Source organism: Ambystoma mexicanum, unplaced genomic scaffold (assembly GCF_040938575.1).
Source record: "Ambystoma mexicanum isolate Mex_15411 unplaced genomic scaffold, UKY_AmexF1_1 Mex_scaf1, whole genome shotgun sequence".
Taxonomy (NCBI): Eukaryota; Metazoa; Chordata; class Amphibia; order Caudata; family Ambystomatidae; genus Ambystoma; species Ambystoma mexicanum.
Window position 1 is genome coordinate 3,309,477 of NW_027182324.1, and position 17,208 is coordinate 3,326,684.

At 40.9% G+C, this 17,208-nt stretch overlaps 15 non-coding genes across 15 annotated transcripts; 14 read left to right on the plus strand and 1 right to left on the minus strand.

Moving 5' to 3' along the window:
- Positions 1-648: 648 nt before the first annotated feature.
- TRNAT-AGU (transfer RNA threonine (anticodon AGU)) lies at positions 649-722 on the plus strand. The gene has a single exon. It is a non-coding gene; the product is annotated as a tRNA-Thr (tRNA).
- Positions 723-1,489: 767 nt separating this feature from the next.
- On the plus strand, positions 1,490-1,563 carry TRNAT-AGU (transfer RNA threonine (anticodon AGU)). The gene has a single exon. It is a non-coding gene; the product is annotated as a tRNA-Thr (tRNA).
- A 767-nt stretch (positions 1,564-2,330) lies between these two features.
- Positions 2,331-2,404, plus strand: TRNAT-AGU (transfer RNA threonine (anticodon AGU)). The gene has a single exon. It is a non-coding gene; the product is annotated as a tRNA-Thr (tRNA).
- A 1,916-nt stretch (positions 2,405-4,320) lies between these two features.
- TRNAK-UUU (transfer RNA lysine (anticodon UUU)) lies at positions 4,321-4,393 on the minus strand. Its single transcript has one exon. It is a non-coding gene; the product is annotated as a tRNA-Lys (tRNA).
- Positions 4,394-5,691: 1,298 nt separating this feature from the next.
- Positions 5,692-5,765, plus strand: TRNAT-AGU (transfer RNA threonine (anticodon AGU)). Its single transcript has one exon. It is a non-coding gene; the product is annotated as a tRNA-Thr (tRNA).
- A 767-nt stretch (positions 5,766-6,532) lies between these two features.
- TRNAT-AGU (transfer RNA threonine (anticodon AGU)) lies at positions 6,533-6,606 on the plus strand. Its single transcript has one exon. It is a non-coding gene; the product is annotated as a tRNA-Thr (tRNA).
- A 767-nt stretch (positions 6,607-7,373) lies between these two features.
- On the plus strand, positions 7,374-7,447 carry TRNAT-AGU (transfer RNA threonine (anticodon AGU)). Its single transcript has one exon. It is a non-coding gene; the product is annotated as a tRNA-Thr (tRNA).
- A 767-nt stretch (positions 7,448-8,214) lies between these two features.
- TRNAT-AGU (transfer RNA threonine (anticodon AGU)) lies at positions 8,215-8,288 on the plus strand. Its single transcript has one exon. It is a non-coding gene; the product is annotated as a tRNA-Thr (tRNA).
- Positions 8,289-10,738: 2,450 nt separating this feature from the next.
- Positions 10,739-10,812, plus strand: TRNAT-AGU (transfer RNA threonine (anticodon AGU)). The gene has a single exon. It is a non-coding gene; the product is annotated as a tRNA-Thr (tRNA).
- A 767-nt stretch (positions 10,813-11,579) lies between these two features.
- Positions 11,580-11,653, plus strand: TRNAT-AGU (transfer RNA threonine (anticodon AGU)). Its single transcript has one exon. It is a non-coding gene; the product is annotated as a tRNA-Thr (tRNA).
- A 1,609-nt stretch (positions 11,654-13,262) lies between these two features.
- On the plus strand, positions 13,263-13,336 carry TRNAT-AGU (transfer RNA threonine (anticodon AGU)). The gene has a single exon. It is a non-coding gene; the product is annotated as a tRNA-Thr (tRNA).
- Positions 13,337-14,103: 767 nt separating this feature from the next.
- Positions 14,104-14,177, plus strand: TRNAT-AGU (transfer RNA threonine (anticodon AGU)). Its single transcript has one exon. It is a non-coding gene; the product is annotated as a tRNA-Thr (tRNA).
- A 767-nt stretch (positions 14,178-14,944) lies between these two features.
- Positions 14,945-15,018, plus strand: TRNAT-AGU (transfer RNA threonine (anticodon AGU)). The gene has a single exon. It is a non-coding gene; the product is annotated as a tRNA-Thr (tRNA).
- A 767-nt stretch (positions 15,019-15,785) lies between these two features.
- TRNAT-AGU (transfer RNA threonine (anticodon AGU)) lies at positions 15,786-15,859 on the plus strand. Its single transcript has one exon. It is a non-coding gene; the product is annotated as a tRNA-Thr (tRNA).
- A 767-nt stretch (positions 15,860-16,626) lies between these two features.
- On the plus strand, positions 16,627-16,700 carry TRNAT-AGU (transfer RNA threonine (anticodon AGU)). Its single transcript has one exon. It is a non-coding gene; the product is annotated as a tRNA-Thr (tRNA).
- Positions 16,701-17,208: the final 508 nt, after the last annotated feature.

Sequence of the window (17,208 nt, forward strand, 5' to 3'; positions counted from 1 at the left end):
CTGGACTCCACTACCTTAGAGTCATATTGCCCAAGGTTGCGATGCCATCAGAAATAGCACATATTAGAATGAGCAATTCATATTTCCTGCTTAATTTTTTGTAAAAGAAGCAAAGGTACGCCTGAACAGGGACTTGAACCCTGGACCCTCAGATTAAAAGTCTGATGCTCTACCGACTGAGCTATCCAGGCAGATGGATCACTGCCATTTGAAACTTGATTTTCACTCTACAGCACCTCCATGCATGGCTACCTCACTGGTCAATAAAGGAAATGAATTACTAGTGCATTACACACATTTTGACACTGGAGACATAACTTTTTTCAGTCATTCCGTATCCAGATATAGAGATTTGCAGCATCTAGGACTTTAATGTTCACCCACTTACGGATTTGAATGTTTTGCCACATTCATGAGTGCAAAATTGCTCCCCAGTAAAGGCGAACATGTGCTCCTCAATACACACACTGGGCAATGCAGTCCACTCTAAATCAACGATTAATGACATGCTCGTTTTGTGCAATGGAGTTTCAGTCAATTGGAAAACATTTTGTAAAGTTATATTGCAACAGAAGCCCAGCCTTAAAAAAAGTGGATTTCACTTCTAAATGATTACATGAGGAAGGAAAGGAGAACAGATGCAAAAAAGGTGCTGTGGCTTAGTTGGTTAAAGCGCCTGTCTAGTAAACAGGAGATCCTGAGTTCGAATCTCAGCAGCGCCTGTCTGCTTTTTTTTCGACCAATCTGTCTCCCCAATATTAAAACTTTGTACAAAGATTGCTGTTTCATGCTATTTAGAAGCACAGTCAGGCTTGAAATGTTGGCAAAGCATCCAAGAACTCTGGACTCCACTACCTTAGAGTCATATTGCCCAAGGTTGCGATGCCATCAGAAATAGCACATATTAGAATGAGCAATTCATATTTCCTGCTTAATTTTTTGTAAAAGAAGCAAAGGTACGCCTGAACAGGGACTTGAACCCTGGACCCTCAGATTAAAAGTCTGATGCTCTACCGACTGAGCTATCCAGGCACAAGGATCACTGCCCATTTGAAACTTGATTTTCACTCTACAGCACCTCCATACATGGCTACCTCACTGGTCAATAAAGGAAATGAATTACTAGTGCATTACACACATTTTGACACTGGAGACATAACTTTTTTCAGTCATTCCGTATCCAGATATAGAGATTTGCAGCATCTAGGACTTTAATGTTCACCCACTTACGGATTTGAATGTTTTGCCACATTCATGAGTGCAAACTTGCTCCCCAGTAAAGACGAACATGTGCTCCTCAATGCACACACTGGGCAATGCAGTCCACTCTAAATCGACGATTAATGACATGCTCGTTTTGTGCAATGGAGTTTCAGTCAATTGGAAAACATTTTGAAAAGTTATATTGCAACAGAAGCCCAGCCTTAAAAAAGTGGATTTCACTTCTAAATGATTACATGAGGAAGGAAAGGAGACCAGATGCAAAAAAGGTGCTGTGGCTTAGTTGGTTAAAGCGCCTGTCTAGTAAACAGGAGATCCTGAGTTCGAATCTCAGCAGCGCCTGTCTGCTTTTTTTTCGACCAATCTGTCTCCCCAATATTAAAACTTTGTACAAAGATTGCTATTTCATGCTATTTAGAAGCACAGTCAGGCTTGAAATGTTGGCAAAGCATCCAAGAATTCTGGACTCCACTACCTTAGAGTCATATTGCCCAAGGTTGCGATGCCATCAGAAATAGCACATATTAGAATGAGCAATTCATATTTCCTGCTAAATTTTTTGTAAAAGAAGCAAAGATACGCCTGAACAGGGACTTGAACCCTGGACCCTCAGATTAAAAGTCTGATGCTCTACCGACTGAGCTATCCAGGCACAAGGATCACTGCCCATTTGAAACTTGATTTTCACTCTACAGCACCTCCATACATGGCTACCTCACTGGTCAATAAAGGAAATGAATTACTAGTGCATTACACACATTTTGACACTGGAGACATAACTTTTTTCAGTCATTCCGTATCCAGATATAGAGATTTGCAGCATCTAGGACTTTAATGTTCACCCACTTACGGATTTGAATGTTTTGCCACATTCATGAGTGCAAACTTGCTCCCCAGTAAAGACGAACATGTGCTCCTCAATGCACACACTGGGCAATGCAGTCCACTCTAAATCGACGATTAATGACATGCTCGTTTTGTGCAATGGAGTTTCAGTCAATTGGAAAACATTTTGAAAAGTTATATTGCAACAGAAGCCCAGCCTTAAAAAAGTGGATTTCACTTCTAAATGATTACATGAGGAAGGAAAGGAGACCAGATGCAAAAAAGGTGCTGTGGCTTAGTTGGTTAAAGCGCCTGTCTAGTAAACAGGAGATCCTGAGTTCGAATCTCAGCAGCGCCTGTCTGCTTTTTTTTCGACCAATCTGTCTCCCCAATATTAAAACTTTGTACAAAGATTGCTATTTCATGCTATTTAGAAGCACAGTCAGGCTTGAAATGTTGGCAAAGCATCCAAGAATTCTGGACTCCACTACCTTAGAGTCATATTGCCCAAGGTTGCGATGCCATCAGAAATAGCACATATTAGAATGAGCAATTCATATTTCCTGCTAAATTTTTTGTAAAAGAAGCAAAGATACGCCTGAACAGGGACTTGAACCCTGGACCCTCAGATTAAAAGTCTGATGCTCTACCGACTGAGCTATCCAGGCACAAGGATCACTGCCCATTTGAAACTTGATTTTCACTCTACAGCACCTCCATACATGGCTACCTCACTGGTCAATAAAGGAAATGAATTACTAGTGGATTACACACATTTTGACACTGGAGACATAACTTTTTTCAGTCATTCCGTATCCAGATATAGAGATTTGCAGCATCTAGGACTTTAATGTTCACCCACTTACGGATTTGAATGTTTTGCCACATTCATGAGTGCAAACTTGCTCCCCAGTAAAGACGAACATGTGCTCCTCAATGCACACACTGGGCAATGCAGTCCACTCTAAATCGACGATTAATGACATGCTCGTTTTGTGCAATGGAGTTTCAGTGAATTGGAAAACATTTTGTAAAGTTATATTGCAACAGAAGCCCAGCCTTAAAAAAAGTGGATTTCACTTCTAAATGATTACATGAGGAAGGACAGGAGATCAGATGCAAAAGAGGTGCTGTGGCTTAGTTGGTTAAAGCGCCTGTCGAGTAAACAGGAGATCCTGAGTTCGAATCTCAGCAGCGCCTGTCTGCTTTTTTTTCGACCAATCTGTCTCCCCAATATTAAAACTTTGTACAAAGATTATTTCATGCTATTTAGAAGCACAGTCAGGCTTGAAACGTTGGCAAAGCATCCAAGAATTCTGGACTCCACTACATTAGAGTCATATTGCCCAAGGTTGCGATGCCATCAGAAATAGCACATATTAGAATGAGCAATTCATATTTCCTGCTAAATTTTTTGTAAAAGAAGCAAAGATACACCTGAACAGGGACTTGAACCCTGGACCCTCAGATTAAAAGTCTGATGCTCTACCAACTGAGCTATCCAGGCACAGGGATCACTGCCCATTTGAAACTTGATTTTCACTCTACAGCACCTCCATACATGGCTACCTCACTGGTCAATAAAGGAAAAGAATTACTAGTGCATTACACACATTTTGACACTGGAGACATAACTTTTTTCAGTCATTCCGTATCCAGATATAGAGATTTGCAGCATCTAGGACTTTAATGTTCACCCACTTACGGATTTGAATGTTTTGCCACATTAATGAGTGCAAACTTGCTCCCCAGTAAAGACGAACATGTGCTCCTCAATGCACACACTGGGCAATGCAGTCCACTCTAAATCGACGATTAATGACATGCTCGTTTTGTGCAATGGAGTTTCAGTCAATTGGAAAACATTTTGAAAAGTTATATTGCAACAGAAGCCCAGCCTTAAAAAAGTTGATTTCACTTCTAAATGATTACATGAGGAAGGAAAGGAGACCAGATGCAAAAAAGGTGCTGTGGCTTAGTTGGTTAAAGCGCCTGCCTAGTAAACAGGAGATCCTGAGTTCGAATCTCAGCAGCGCCTGTCTGCTTTTTTTCGACCAATCTGTCTCCCCAATATTAAAACTTTGTACAAAGATTGCTATTTCATGCTATTTAGAAGCACAGTCAGGCTTGATATGTTGGCAAAGCATCCAAGAACTCTGGACTCCACTACCTTAGAGTCATATTGCCCAAGGTTGCGATGCCATCAGAAATAGCACATATTAGAATGAGCAATTCATATTTCCTGCTTAATTTTTTGTAAAAGAAGCAAAGGTACGCCTGGACAGGGACTTGAACCCTGGACCCTCAGATTAAAAGTCTGATGCTCTACCGACTGAGCTATCCAGGCACAAGGATCACTGCCCATTTGAAACTTGATTTTCACTCTACAGCACCTCCATACATGGCTACCTCACTGGTCAATAAAGGAAATGAATTACTAGTGCATTACACACATTTTGACACTGGAGACATAACTTTTTTCAGTCATTCCGTATCCAGATATAGAGATTTGCAGCATCTAGGACTTTAATGTTCACCCACTTACGGATTTGAATATTTTGCCACATTCATGAGTGCAAACTTGCTCCCCAGTAAAGACGAACATGTGCTCCTCAATGCACACACTGGGCAATGCAGTCCACTCTAAATCGACGATTAATGACATGCTCGTTTTGTGCAATGGCGTTTCAGTCAATTGGAAAACATTTTGAAAAGTTATATTGCAACAGAAGCCCAGCCTTAAAAAAGTGGATTTCACTTCTAAATGATTACATGAGGAAGGAAAGGAGACCAGATGCAAAAAAGGTGCTGTGGCTTAGTTGGTTAAAGCGCCTGTCTAGTAAATAGGAGATCCTGAGTTCGAATCTCAGCAGCGCCTGTCTGCTTTTTTTTCGACCAATCTGTCTCCCCAATATTAAAACTTTGTACAAAGATTGCTATTTCATGCTATTTAGAAGCACAGTCAGGCTTGAAATGTTGGCAAAGCATCCAAGAACTCTGGACTCCACTACCTTAGAGTCATATTGCCCAAGGTTGCGATGCCATCAGAAATAGCACATATTAGAATGAGCAATTCATATTTCCTGCTTAATTTTTTGTAAAAGAAGCAAAGGTACGCCTGAACAGGGACTTGAACCCTGGACCCTCAGATTAAAAGTCTGATGCTCTACCGACTGAGCTATCCAGGCAGATGGATCACTGCCATTTGAAACTTGATTTTCACTCTACAGCACCTCCATGCATGGCTACCTCACTGGTCAATAAAGGAAATGAATTACTAGTGCATTACACACATTTTGACACTGGAGACATAACTTTTTTCAGTCATTCCGTATCCAGATATAGAGATTTGCAGCATCTAGGACTTTAATGTTCACCCACTTACGGATTTGAATGTTTTGCCACATTCATGAGTGCAAAATTGCTCCCCAGTAAAGGCGAACATGTGCTCCTCAATACACACACTGGGCAATGCAGTCCACTCTAAATCAACGATTAATGACATGCTCGTTTTGTGCAATGGAGTTTCAGTCAATTGGAAAACATTTTGTAAAGTTATATTGCAACAGAAGCCCAGCCTTAAAAAAAGTGGATTTCACTTCTAAATGATTACATGAGGAAGGAAAGGAGAACAGATGCAAAAAAGGTGCTGTGGCTTAGTTGGTTAAAGCGCCTGTCTAGTAAACAGGAGATCCTGAGTTCGAATCTCAGCAGCGCCTGTCTGCTTTTTTTTCGACCAATCTGTCTCCCCAATATTAAAACTTTGTACAAAGATTGCTGTTTCATGCTATTTAGAAGCACAGTCAGGCTTGAAATGTTGGCAAAGCATCCAAGAACTCTGGACTCCACTACCTTAGAGTCATATTGCCCAAGGTTGCGATGCCATCAGAAATAGCACATATTAGAATGAGCAATTCATATTTCCTGCTTAATTTTTTGTAAAAGAAGCAAAGGTACGCCTGAACAGGGACTTGAACCCTGGACCCTCAGATTAAAAGTCTGATGCTCTACCGACTGAGCTATCCAGGCACAAGGATCACTGCCCATTTGAAACTTGATTTTCACTCTACAGCACCTCCATACATGGCTACCTCACTGGTCAATAAAGGAAATGAATTACTAGTGCATTACACACATTTTGACACTGGAGACATAACTTTTTTCAGTCATTCCGTATCCAGATATAGAGATTTGCAGCATCTAGGACTTTAATGTTCACCCACTTACGGATTTGAATGTTTTGCCACATTCATGAGTGCAAACTTGCTCCCCAGTAAAGACGAACATGTGCTCCTCAATGCACACACTGGGCAATGCAGTCCACTCTAAATCGACGATTAATGACATGCTCGTTTTGTGCAATGGAGTTTCAGTCAATTGGAAAACATTTTGAAAAGTTATATTGCAACAGAAGCCCAGCCTTAAAAAAGTGGATTTCACTTCTAAATGATTACATGAGGAAGGAAAGGAGACCAGATGCAAAAAAGGTGCTGTGGCTTAGTTGGTTAAAGCGCCTGTCTAGTAAACAGGAGATCCTGAGTTCGAATCTCAGCAGCGCCTGTCTGCTTTTTTTTCGACCAATCTGTCTCCCCAATATTAAAACTTTGTACAAAGATTGCTATTTCATGCTATTTAGAAGCACAGTCAGGCTTGAAATGTTGGCAAAGCATCCAAGAATTCTGGACTCCACTACCTTAGAGTCATATTGCCCAAGGTTGCGATGCCATCAGAAATAGCACATATTAGAATGAGCAATTCATATTTCCTGCTAAATTTTTTGTAAAAGAAGCAAAGATACGCCTGAACAGGGACTTGAACCCTGGACCCTCAGATTAAAAGTCTGATGCTCTACCGACTGAGCTATCCAGGCACAAGGATCACTGCCCATTTGAAACTTGATTTTCACTCTACAGCACCTCCATACATGGCTACCTCACTGGTCAATAAAGGAAATGAATTACTAGTGCATTACACACATTTTGACACTGGAGACATAACTTTTTTCAGTCATTCCGTATCCAGATATAGAGATTTGCAGCATCTAGGACTTTAATGTTCACCCACTTACGGATTTGAATGTTTTGCCACATTCATGAGTGCAAACTTGCTCCCCAGTAAAGACGAACATGTGCTCCTCAATGCACACACTGGGCAATGCAGTCCACTCTAAATCGACGATTAATGACATGCTCGTTTTGTGCAATGGAGTTTCAGTCAATTGGAAAACATTTTGAAAAGTTATATTGCAACAGAAGCCCAGCCTTAAAAAAGTGGATTTCACTTCTAAATGATTACATGAGGAAGGAAAGGAGACCAGATGCAAAAAAGGTGCTGTGGCTTAGTTGGTTAAAGCGCCTGTCTAGTAAACAGGAGATCCTGAGTTCGAATCTCAGCAGCGCCTGTCTGCTTTTTTTTCGACCAATCTGTCTCCCCAATATTAAAACTTTGTACAAAGATTGCTATTTCATGCTATTTAGAAGCACAGTCAGGCTTGAAATGTTGGCAAAGCATCCAAGAATTCTGGACTCCACTACCTTAGAGTCATATTGCCCAAGGTTGCGATGCCATCAGAAATAGCACATATTAGAATGAGCAATTCATATTTCCTGCTAAATTTTTTGTAAAAGAAGCAAAGATACGCCTGAACAGGGACTTGAACCCTGGACCCTCAGATTAAAAGTCTGATGCTCTACCGACTGAGCTATCCAGGCACAAGGATCACTGCCCATTTGAAACTTGATTTTCACTCTACAGCACCTCCATACATGGCTACCTCACTGGTCAATAAAGGAAATGAATTACTAGTGGATTACACACATTTTGACACTGGAGACATAACTTTTTTCAGTCATTCAGTATCCAGATATAGAGATTTGCAGCATCTAGGACTTTAATGTTCACCCACTTACGGATTTGAATGTTTTGCCACATTCATGAGTGCAAACTTGCTCCCCAGTAAAGACGAACATGTGCTCCTCAATGCACACACTGGGCAATGCAGTCCACTCTAAATCGACGATTAATGACATGCTCGTTTTGTGCAATGGAGTTTCAGTCAATTGGAAAACATTTTGAAAAGTTATATTGCAACAGAAGCCCAGCCTTAAAAAAGTGGATTTCACTTCTAAATGATTACATGAGGAAGGAAAGGAGACCAGATGCAAAAAAGGTGCTGTGGCTTAGTTGGTTAAAGCGCCTGTCTAGTAAACAGGAGATCCTGAGTTCGAATCTCAGCAGCGCCTGTCTGCTTTTTTTTCGACCAATCTGTCTCCCCAATATTAAAACTTTGTACAAAGATTGCTATTTCATGCTATTTAGAAGCACAGTCAGGCTTGAAATGTTGGCAAAGCATCCAAGAACTCTGGACTCCACTACCTTAGAATCATATTGCCCAAGGTTGCGATGCCATCAGAAATAGCACATATTAGAATGAGCAATTCATATTTCCTGCTTAATTTTTTGTAAAAGAAGCAAAGGTACGCCTGAACAGGGACTTGAACCCTGGACCCTCAGATTAAAAGTCTGATGCTCTACCGACTGAGCTATCCAGGCACAAGGATCGCTGCCCATTTGAAACTTGATTTTCACTCTACAGCACCTCCATACATGGCTACCTCACTGGTCAATAAAGGAAATGAATTACTAGTGCATTACACACATTTTGACACTGGAGACATAACTTTTTTCAGTCATTCCGTATCCAGATATAGAGATTTGGAGCATCTAGGACTTTAATGTTCACCCACTTACGGATTTGAATGTTTTGCCACATTCATGAGTGCAAAATTGCTCCCCAGTAAAGGCGAACATGTGCTCCTCAATACACACACTGGGCAATGCAGTCCACTCTAAATCAACGATTAATGACATGCTCGTTTTGTGCAATGGAGTTTCAGTCAATTGGAAAACATTTTGTAAAGTTATATTGCAACAGAAGCCCAGCCTTAAAAAAAGTGGATTTCACTTCTAAATGATTACATGAGGAAGGACAGGAGATCAGATGCAAAAGAGGTGCTGTGGCTTAGTTGGTTAAAGCGCCTGTCTAGTAAACTGAAGATCCTGAGTTCGAACCTCAGCAGCGCCTGTCTGCTTTTTTTTCGACCAATCTGTCTCCCCAATATTAAAACTTTGTACAAAGATTGTTATTTCATGCTATTTAGAAGCACAGTCAGGCTTGAAATGTTGGCAAAGCATCCAAGAATTCTGGACTCCACTACCTTAGAGTCATATTGCCCAAGGTTGCGATGCCATCAGAAATAGCACATATTAGAATGAGCAATTCATATTTCCTGCTAAATTTTTTGTAAAAGAAGCAAAGGTACGCCTGAACAGGGACTTGAACCCTGGACCCTCAGATTAAAAGTCCGATGCTCTACCGACTGAGCTATCCAGGCACAAGGATCACTGCCCATTTGAAACTTGATTTTCACTCTACAGCACCTCCATACATGGCTACCTCACTGGTCAATAAAGGAAATGAATTACTAGTGCATTACACACATTTTGACACTGGAGACATAACTTTTTTCAGTCATTCCGTATCCAGATATAGAGATTTGCAGCATCTAGGACTTTAATGTTCACCCACTTACGGATTTGAATGTTTTGCCACATTCATGAGTGCAAACTTGCCCCCCAGTAAAGACGAACATGTGCTCCTCAATGCACACACTGGGCAATGCAGTCCACTCTAAATCGACGATTAATGACATGCTCGTTTTGTGCAATGGAGTTTCAGTCAATTGGAAAACATTTTGAAAAGTTATATTGCAACAGAAGCCCAGCCTTAAAAAAGTGGATTTCACTTCTGATTGATTACATGAGGAAGGAAAGGAGACCAGATGCAAAAAAGGTGCTGTGGCTTAGTTGGTTAAAGCGCCTGTCTAGTAAACAGGAGATCCTGAGTTTGAATCTCAGCAGCGCCTGTCTGCTTTTTTTTCGACCAATCTGTCTCCCCAATATTAAAACTTTGTACAAAGATTGCTATTTCATGCTATTTAGAAGCACAGTCAGGCTTGAAATGTTGGCAAAGCATCCAAGAACTCTGGACTCCACTACCTTAGAATCATATTGCCCAAGGTTGCGATGCCATCAGAAATAGCACATATTAGAATGAGCAATTCATATTTCCTGCTTAATTTTTTGTAAAAGAAGCAAAGGTACGCCTGAACAGGGACTTGAACCCTGGACCCTCAGATTAAAAGTCTGATGCTCTACCGACTGAGCTATCCAGGCACAAGGATCACTGCCCATTTGAAACTTGATTTTCACTCTACAGCACCTCCATACATGGCTACCTCACTGGTCAATAAAGGAAATGAATTACTAGTGCATTACACACATTTTGACACTGGAGACATAACTTTTTTCAGTCATTCCGTATCCAGATATAGAGATTTGCAGCATCTAGGACTTTAATGTTCACCCACTTACGGATTTGAATGTTTTGCCACATTCATGAGTGCAAACTTGCTCCCCAGTAAAGACGAACATGTGCTCCTCAATGCACACACTGGGCAATGCAGTCCACTCTAAATCGACGATTAATGACATGCTCGTTTTGTGCAATGGAGTTTCAGTCAATTGGAAAACATTTTGAAAAGTTATATTGCAACAGAAGCCCAGCCTTAAAAAAGTGGATTTCACTTCTAAATGATTACATGAGGAAGGAAAGGAGACCAGATGCAAAAAAGGTGCTGTGGCTTAGTTGGTTAAAGCGCCTGTCTAGTAAACAGGAGATCCTGAGTTCGAATCTCAGCAGCGCCTGTCTGCTTTTTTTTCGACCAATCTGTCTCCCCAATATTAAAACTTTGTACAAAGATTGCTATTTCATGCTATTTAGAAGCACAGTCAGGCTTGAAATGTTGGCAAAGCATCCAAGAATTCTGGACTCCACTACCTTAGAGTCATATTGCCCAAGGTTGCGATGCCATCAGAAATAGCACATATTAGAATGAGCAATTCATATTTCCTGCTAAATTTTTTGTAAAAGAAGCAAAGATACGCCTGAACAGGGACTTGAACCCTGGACCCTCAGATTAAAAGTCTGATGCTCTACCGACTGAGCTATCCAGGCACAAGGATCACTGCCCATTTGAAACTTGATTTTCACTCTACAGCACCTCCATACATGGCTACCTCACTGGTCAATAAAGGAAATGAATTACTAGTGCATTACACACATTTTGACACTGGAGACATAACTTTTTTCAGTCATTCCGTATCCAGATATAGAGATTTGCAGCATCTAGGACTTTAATGTTCACCCACTTACGGATTTGAATGTTTTGCCACATTCATGAGTGCAAACTTGCTCCCCAGTAAAGACGAACATGTGCTCCTCAATGCACACACTGGGCAATGCAGTCCACTCTAAATCGACGATTAATGACATGCTCGTTTTGTGCAATGGAGTTTCAGTCAATTGGAAAACATTTTGAAAAGTTATATTGCAACAGAAGCCCAGCCTTAAAAAAGTGGATTTCACTTCTAAATGATTACATGAGGAAGGAAAGGAGACCAGATGCAAAAAAGGTGCTGTGGCTTAGTTGGTTAAAGCGCCTGTCTAGTAAACAGGAGATCCTGAGTTCGAATCTCAGCAGCGCCTGTCTGCTTTTTTTTCGACCAATCTGTCTCCCCAATATTAAAACTTTGTACAAAGATTGCTATTTCATGCTATTTAGAAGCACAGTCAGGCTTGAAATGTTGGCAAAGCATCCAAGAACTCTGGACTCCACTACCTTAGAATCATATTGCCCAAGGTTGCGATGCCATCAGAAATAGCACATATTAGAATGAGCAATTCATATTTCCTGCTTAATTTTTTGTAAAAGAAGCAAAGGTACGCCTGAACAGGGACTTGAACCCTGGACCCTCAGATTAAAAGTCTGATGCTCTACCGACTGAGCTATCCAGGCACAAGGATCGCTGCCCATTTGAAACTTGATTTTCACTCTACAGCACCTCCATACATGGCTACCTCACTGGTCAATAAAGGAAATGAATTACTAGTGCATTACACACATTTTGACACTGGAGACATAACTTTTTTCAGTCATTCCGTATCCAGATATAGAGATTTGCAGCATCTAGGACTTTAATGTTCACCCACTTACGGATTTGAATGTTTTGCCACATTCATGAGTGCAAAATTGCTCCCCAGTAAAGGCGAACATGTGCTCCTCAATACACACACTGGGCAATGCAGTCCACTCTAAATCAACGATTAATGACATGCTCGTTTTGTGCAATGGAGTTTCAGTCAATTGGAAAACATTTTGTAAAGTTATATTGCAACAGAAGCCCAGCCTTAAAAAAAGTGGATTTCACTTCTAAATGATTACATGAGGAAGGACAGGAGATCAGATGCAAAAGAGGTGCTGTGGCTTAGTTGGTTAAAGCGCCTGTCTAGTAAACTGGAGATCCTGAGTTCGAACCTCAGCAGCGCCTGTCTGCTTTTTTTTCGACCAATCTGTCTCCCCAATATTAAAACTTTGTACAAAGATTGTTATTTCATGCTATTTAGAAGCACAGTCAGGCTTGAAATGTTGGCAAAGCATCCAAGAATTCTGGACTCCACTACCTTAGAGTCATATTGCCCAAGGTTGCTATGCCATCAGAAATAGCACATATTAGAATGAGCAATTCATATTTCCTGCTAAATTTTTTGTAAAAGAAGCAAAGGTACGCCTGAACAGGGACTTGAACCCTGGACCCTCAGATTAAAAGTCCGATGCTCTACCGACTGAGCTATCCAGGCACAAGGATCACTGCCCATTTGAAACTTGATTTTCACTCTACAGCACCTCCATACATGGCTACCTCACTGGTCAATAAAGGAAATGAATTACTAGTGCATTACACACATTTTGACACTGGAGACATAACTTTTTTCAGTCATTCCGTATCCAGATATAGAGATTTGCAGCATCTAGGACTTTAATGTTCACCCACTTACGGATTTGAATGTTTTGCCACATTCATGAGTGCAAACTTGCCCCCCAGTAAAGACGAACATGTGCTCCTCAATGCACACACTGGGCAATGCAGTCCACTCTAAATCGACGATTAATGACATGCTCGTTTTGTGCAATGGAGTTTCAGTCAATTGGAAAACATTTTGAAAAGTTATATTGCAACAGAAGCCCAGCCTTAAAAAAGTGGATTTCACTTCTGATTGATTACATGAGGAAGGAAAGGAGACCAGATGCAAAAAAGGTGCTGTGGCTTAGTTGGTTAAAGCGCCTGTCTAGTAAACAGGAGATCCTGAGTTCGAATCTCAGCAGCGCCTGTCTGCTTTTTTTTCGACCAATCTGTCTCCCCAATATTAAAACTTTGTACAAAGATTGCTATTTCATGCTATTTAGAAGCACAGTCAGGCTTGAAATGTTGGCAAAGCATCCAAGAACTCTGGACTCCACTACCTTAGAGTCATAGTGCCCAAGGTTGCGATGCCATCAGAAATAGCACATATTAGAATGAGCAATTCATATTTCCTGCTTAATTTTTTGTAAAAGAAGCAAAGGTACGCCTGAACAGGGACTTGAACCCTGGACCCTCAGATTAAAAGTCTGATGCTCTACCGACTGAGCTATCCAGGCAGATGGATCACTGCCATTTGAAACTTGATTTTCACTCTACAGCACCTCCATACATGGCTACCTCACTGGTCAATAAAGGAAATGAATTACTAGTGCATTACACACATTTTGACACTGGAGACATAACTTTTTTCAGTCATTCCGTATCCAGATATAGAGATTTGCAGCATCTAGGACTTTAATGTTCACCCACTTACGGATTTGAATGTTTTGCCACATTCATGAGTGCAAACTTGCTCCCCAGTAAAGACGAACATGTGCTCCTCAATGCACACACTGGGCAATGCAGTCCTCTCTAAATCGACGATTAATGACATGCTCGTTTTGTGCAATGGAGTTTCAGTCAATTGGAAAACATTTTGTAAAGTTATATTGCAACAGAAGCCCAGCCTTAAAAAAAGTGGATTTCACTTCTAAATGATTACATGAGGAAGGACAGGAGATCAGATGCAAAAGAGGTGCTGTGGCTTAGTTGGTTAAAGCGCCTGTCTAGTAAACAGGAGATCCTGAGTTCGAATCTCAGCAGCGCCTGTCTGCTTTTTTTTCGACCAATCTGTCTCCCCAATATTAAAACTTTGTACAAAGATTGTTATTTCATGCTATTTAGAAGCACAGTCAGGCTTGAAATGTTGGCAAAGCATCCAAGAACTCTGGACTCCACTACCTTAGAGTCATATTGCCCAAGGTTGCGATGCCATCAGAAATAGCACATATTAGAATGAGCAATTCATATTTCCTGCTTAATTTTTTGTAAAAGAAGCAAAGGTACGCCTGAACAGGGACTTGAACCCTGGACCCTCAGATTAAAAGTCTGATGCTCTACCGACTGAGCTATCCAGGCACAGGGATCACGGCCCATTTGAAACTTGATTTTCACTCTACAGCACCTCCATACATGGCTACCTCACTGGTCATTAAAGGAAATGAATTACTAGTGCATTACACACATTTTGACACTGGAGACATAACTTTTTTCAGTCATTCCGTATCCAGATATAGAGATTTGCAGCATCTAGGACTTTAATGTTCACCCACTTAGGGATTTGAATGTTTTGCCACATTCATGAGTGCAAACTTGCTCCCCAGTAAAGACGAACATGTGCTCCTCAATGCACACAATGGGCAATGCAGTCCACTCTAAATCGACGATTAATGACATGCTCGTTTTGTGCAATGGAGTTTCAGTCAATTGGAAAACATTTTGAAAAGTTATATTGCAACAGAAGCCCAGCCTTAAAAAAGTGGATTTCACTTCTAAATGATTACATGAGGAAGGAAAGGAGACCAGATGCAAAAAAGGTGCTGTGGCTTAGTTGGTTAAAGCGCCTGTCTAGTAAACAGGAGATCCTGAGTTCGAATCTCAGCAGCGCCTGTCTGCTTTTTGTTCGACCAATCTGTCTCCCCAATATTAAAACTTTGTACAAAGATTGCTATTTCATGCTATTTAGAAGCACAGTCAGGCTTGAAATGTTGGCAAAGCATCCAAGAACTCTGGACTCCACTACCTTAGAGTTATATTGCCCAAGGTTGCGATGCCATCAGAAATAGCACATATTAGAATGAGCAATTCATATTTCCTGCTTAATTTTTTGTAAAAGAAGCAAAGGTACGCCTGAACAGGAACTTGAACCCTGGACCCTCAGATTAAAAGTCTGATGCTCTACCGACTGAGCTATCCAGGCACAGGGATCACTGCCCATTTGAAACTTGATTTTCACTCTACAGCACCTCCATACATGGCTACCTCACTGGTCAATAAAGGAAATGAATTACTAGTGCATTACACACATTTTGACACTGGAGACATAACTTTTTTCAGTCATTCCGTATCCAGATATAGAGATTTGCAGCATCTAGGACTTTAATGTTCACCCACTTACGGATTTGAATGTTTTGCCACATTCATGAGTGCAAACTAGCTCCCCAGTAGAGACGAACATGTGCTCCTCAATGCACACACTGGGCAATGCAGTCCACTCTAAATCGACGATTAATGACATGCTCGTTTTGTGCAATGGAGTTTCAGTCAATTGGAAAACATTTTGAAAAGTTATATTGCAACAGAAGCCCAGCCTTAAAAAAGTGGATTTCACTTCTAAATGATTACATGAGGAAGGAAAGGAGACCAGATGCAAAAAAGGTGCTGTGGCTTAGTTGGTTAAAGCGCCTGTCTAGTAAACAGGAGATCCTGAGTTCGAATCTCAGCAGCGCCTGTCTGCTTTTTTTTCGACCAATCTGTCTCCCCAATATTAAAACTTTGTACAAAGATTGCTATTTCATGCTATTTAGAAGCACAGTCAGGCTTGAAATGTTGGCAAAGCATCCAAGAACTCTGGACTCCACTACCTTAGAGTCATATTGCCCAAGGTTGCGATGCCATCAGAAATAGCACATATTAGAATGAGCAATTCATATTTCCTGCTTAATTTTTTGTAAAAGAAGCAAAGGTACGCCTGAACAGGGACTTGAACCCTGGACCCTCAGATTAAAAGTCTGATGCTCTACCGACTGAGCTATCCAGGCACAGGGATCACTGCCCATTTGAAACTTGATTTTCACTCTACAGCACCTCCATACATGGCTACCTCACTGGTCAATAAAGGAAATGAATTACTAGTGCATTACACACATTTTGACACTGGAGACATAACTTTTTTCAGTCATTCCGTATCCAGATATAGAGATTTGCAGCATCTAGGACTTTAATGTTCACCCACTTACGGATTTGAATGTTTTGCCACATTCATGAGTGCAAACTTGCTCCCCAGTAAAGACGAACATGTGCTCCTCAATGCACACACTGGGCAATGCAGTCCACTCTAAATCGACGATTAATGACATGCTCGTTTTGTGCAATGGAGTTTCAGTCAATTGGAAAACATTTTGAAAAGTTATATTGCAACAGAAGCCCAGCCTTAAAAAAGTGGATTTCACTTCTAAATGATTACATGAGGAAGGAAAGGAGACCAGATGCAAAAAAGGTGCTGTGGCTTAGTTGGTTAAAGCGCCTGTCTAGTAAACAGGAGATCCTGAGTTCGAATCTCAGCAGCGCCTGTCTGCTTTTTTTTCGACCAATCTGTCTCCCCAATATTAAAACTTTGTACAAAGATTGCTATTTCATGCTATTTAGAAGCACAGTCAGGCTTGAAATGTTGGCAAAGCATCCAAGAACTCTGGACTCCACTACCTTAGAGTCATATTGCCCAAGGTTGCGATGCCATCAGAAATAGCACATATTAGAATGAGCAATTCATATTTCCTGCTTAATTTTTTGTAAAAGAAGCAAAGGTACGCCTGAACAGGGACTTGAACCCTGGACCCTCAGATTAAAAGTCTGATGCTCTACCGACTGAGCTATCCAGGCACAAGGATCACTGCCCATTTGAAACTTGATTTTCACTCTACAGCACCTCCATACATGGCTACCTCACTGGTCAATAAAGGAAATGAATTACTAGTGCATTACACACATTTTGACACTGGAGACATAACTTTTTTCAGTCATTCCGTATCCAGATATAGAGATTTGCAGCATCTAGGACTTTAATGTTCACCCACTTAC